The sequence below is a fragment of the Cricetulus griseus genome, unplaced genomic scaffold (assembly GCF_003668045.3).
Source record: "Cricetulus griseus strain 17A/GY unplaced genomic scaffold, alternate assembly CriGri-PICRH-1.0 unplaced_scaffold_7, whole genome shotgun sequence".
Classification (NCBI taxonomy): domain Eukaryota; kingdom Metazoa; phylum Chordata; class Mammalia; order Rodentia; family Cricetidae; genus Cricetulus; species Cricetulus griseus.
The window spans coordinates 968,857-972,984 of NW_023277410.1; the positions used below are offsets into that span (position 1 = coordinate 968,857).

The 4,128-nt window shown below is 38.3% G+C and overlaps 1 pseudogene; it reads right to left on the minus strand.

The window, feature by feature from the left end:
- Positions 1 to 1,986: 1,986 nt before the first annotated feature.
- LOC100769553 lies at positions 1,987 to 3,169 on the minus strand (annotated as a pseudogene).
- Positions 3,170 to 4,128: the final 959 nt, after the last annotated feature.

Genomic DNA, 4,128 nt, shown 5'->3' on the forward strand with positions numbered 1-4,128 from the left:
AGCAAGTTTCTGTCTTGTAGTCCTTTCCAGTGGTGAGAGTGGGCTGTTGAAAACTCCCATTTTAAGTGTTTGAGGTTTTATGTGTGGTTTGAGTTTTAATAATGTTTATTTTACAAATGTGGATGCCTTTGTGTTTGGTAAATAGTGTTCAGAATTAAGACTTAACCTGAATTGATTATTTCCTGTGATGAATATGAAATTATTTTATTCAACTCTCTTGATTAATTTTAATTAACAGAATACTGGCATACAATTTCTAGATTCTAGTGCTGGCAAGCTAGCCTTTTGTGTTTGAAAATGATCTTAAACTGTCATCTCTTTATCCCTTTAACCAGTGGGTGCAGGCGAGGTCTCTGCCCTTCTTAGTGGATATGAGACCAAGGCTCTCTCCAGGTAAAGATGGGTCCAAAATCAACTGTCAGCTGAGGCTGTATGGTTTGATCTGCCTTCAGTTCTCTGGGGCATTCAGTGGTGTGATGGGAATGTGGAAGGCAGGACAGGGGACTCCAACAGGGGAGGTTGGCAGCAGAAGGACTAGCAGTCCTATTTCTTTGTGGGTGCTGAATTGAAACAATGGCAGCAGATGCTTCATGGTTTGGTTTGCTTCCTTTTCTCTCTGGGGGATTTGGTGACAGGATGAATCAGGGGTCTTCATGTCAGGGGATTGCTACAAGGAAGTTGGGCAGAAGACCCTGCACTTGCAGGAATAATACTCTATATCCCGTTACTTTAATTATATTATTTTGCATTTTTATCTTTAGTTTCTTGAATTCTTTGTATATTTCTGATTTAGCCCTCTGTCAGATATGGGGTTGCCAATGACTTTCTCCATTCTGCACCCTAACTTTTTGTTGCCTTACAAAATCTTCTTAGTTTCAGGGGTTCACATTTAGTGATTGTTGTTTTCAGTGTCTGGGCTACTAGTGTTATATTTAGGAAGTGGTGTCTTATACCAGAGTTTTCAAGGCAATTTCTTCTCACTTTTTGTTCTATGAAGCTCATTATGCCTGAATTTATATTGAGGTCTTTGTTGCATTTGGACTAGAGTTTTGTGCATTGAGGTAGATAAGAATCTATAAGAATTTTCTACATTAAATACCCAGTTGTGAGTGTACCAGTTTTGGAAAATGCTTTATGTTTTATATTTCATAACATTAGTTTCATTGTCAAAAATCAGGTGGTTCTAGGTGTGTAGATCAACATCGGCATCTTCAATTTGAATTCACTGTTCCACACTTCTTTTTTTGTGCAAATACCAAACATATTTCATTACTTTGACTTGATATTACATGAGTATATACCTACCAAGTCAGAGTACTGTAACTGAGGTTCATCTCACAAAACCAGAATCAGAAACGCGCCAAAACCATAATAGAAAGACCACCCATTTGTTTCACCACACAAAACCTAACCCAAAAACCTTAATTCTGAGCTTAATATTTCTCCAAAATGTTAACAGGACAAGCTTCAGGGTCCTTAAAAAGTGGCAGCATTTGACTGCTGAAAGCTAACACTACAGAGGAAATGCCCTAAAGGACCAGGGCTGCCCACCCATCCCTTACCACCCCCAACCAGAGTATATAAATGCTCATGTGAAAGTTTTTTCTTATGCTATCAAAGATATACCACCTACAGTGCTAAACTAAAACTAGCAGCATTAGAGCAATAAAGCAAAAATAGAAAGCCTACAGGAATTATCTTAATGCCTACTTAGAAAGAAAGAAAGCAGCAGAGACACTTTGTCCTCGGGTTATTTTTGTAGAGAAGTAGTTGCATTAAATAATCAGATTTACCCACATTAACAAGAATTAAACAATGCTTCTGCATGACAGAGAATAAAACTGGACCTTAACAGTCGAAGTGGACAGAGAGACCTCTTTCAGTGCTGGAGTTGAATGAGTTCAAATATTGGCAATAAAGAAAATTTTAAAAAAAAGAGGAAAAAGAAGACTACATCAGAGGCATGATGGGAACAATTCTGGCATTTTATTGAACAGGCACATTGAGTTTCTCCAGTACAAGTACACCCTTTTCTTGGTACTCTTGTCGAGTCATCCAAAAGTTGTCTTTGTCTTTCAAGATGTCTGCCAGGACTACACCACACAGAAACACCATGTGGTTTCTGCAGGGTGGATCTTCAATTCGGATCTTAAATTTAGATATTTTTTCCACCTCTCCCTTTAGAACTCGTTCTATGTAAAGCTGTATAAGCTCTTGTTACAACCTTGATGGCAGGCCAGGATACATATTTGAGCCTCCAGAAAGCAAATGTGTTTGTAAAATTCAGATCTGGTATCAATGTCAGCTGCCTGGATTGTGGTAAAAAGCAATTCAGCAACACCAACTCCCTCAACAGTGATCAAGTGAGGCTGAAATAAAGCTTCTGGTTCATCAAATCTTTCTCCTCCAACTTTAATAATACGTCCAACTGGGAATGTATATGATTGAACTAACACTGTGGTCTCTAAGGCCAGCTTCTGTTCTTGCTCAATATTGTAAGCCATGTAACAAAGTTTTTCTTTAATCATACGAACTGTCTCAAAATCAGCAGAATGGTTGAAGGCATATCCCCGCAAATGCAGCAGCTTGATAAGATACATGGTAATACCCCTCCCAGCAATATTCAGCCTTCTTGTAATGTGAGGGAGAAGAAAACCTTCATACACTGGGCAAATATGAGTCACACCATCTCCAGAGTGTACTACTACACCAGTCAATAAAACTTGAACATACAAACTCAGAACTGCCTGGATGGCTACATACACACCAGAAACATGATAAGTTTCAAACATTACCTCTACAATCTTCTCCCTGTTTTTGGTTGGGTTCATAGGTGTTTCTGTGAGTCAAATTTTGCAGTCTCTGGTGTCTATATTGAGTTTCTCTGGTCCAAATGTATAATCCCACAAGTGTTTCATGTCATCCCAATTTTGTACTATGCCGTTCTCCATGGGGTAATTAACTTCAACATTGAGTGAAATTCACTTGCCTCATCACCAACCATAAGATCTTTGATTTCAATGTTTCCCACTTTGCTGGTTGATCTGATAATAGGTCTTCCAACCAAAGCTGGGAAGATGTGTTCTGGAAAGTTAGAGCCTGCATATCCACACTTCACAAACCCAGTGCCATTGTCGCAAGCCACCACCTTCCTGCCCTGGCTGTCCATGGTTCTGCTCAACTATTTTTCTAATTGAATAGAATGCAAGAAGTCCTGGGTTCAATCATAAGCACTGCCATAGATGTATTGGGTGTTGAGAACTGTTTGCCAACTGTAAGAATAAGTTGCAGAAATATGTGAATGACATACTTTGGTATTAACATAATTCTGGGTCACCCAGTTGTATCTGAGATCGTGCTTCAGAATATAAAAGCATAATATCATAAAGTTAAATACAATAGTCATAAGATCATTATTCTTTTGATTGATTATTGTTCAATTTTACTGAGAAATGTGTCATGTGATTCAGGATGGCCTTTGACTCTTGATCACAATTAACTGCTCTGCAATCTCATTGCTACCATCACAGGACTCTATCAACATGACTGATAAAATCAGTGTGTAAACATAGAAGTGGATACACACACACACACACACATACACACACACACACACACACACACACACACACAAAGATACACAAACACACAATATTTTATTTTATGAGAGCCAAACATTATAAGATTTCTCTATTTTTTACTTTAAAACCATCCTTCCATGTTTTAATGAATACCGAAAGAACTCTCAAGAGAGAAAAAAGAAATAGGATTTTTAGGTCCCAATATAATCACCTGAATACATTTCCAAAGTTGCAATTTGCAAGAAATTATTCAAGCTGATGATGAGGTGCATCTATTTATTATCTATTGAATGCTTCTCTTATGGAATTTGAAACATTTCACAAATTGAACCTTGACCACTCTTACCCTAAGTATACACAGGTAATTAACAGACACCAGCATGAAACTACCTAAGCAGAGAGCAGGATCTCAGAAATGACTGCCTCATCTGACACTATGAGTGGAAGGAGACTAGCAAGAATGTCTCTGTGTAGTGTAATGCCAGGAAAGGCTAGCCACATAACCTGATTGTGGAAATGAACACACTGGGGATCCAATGGAAGGTGG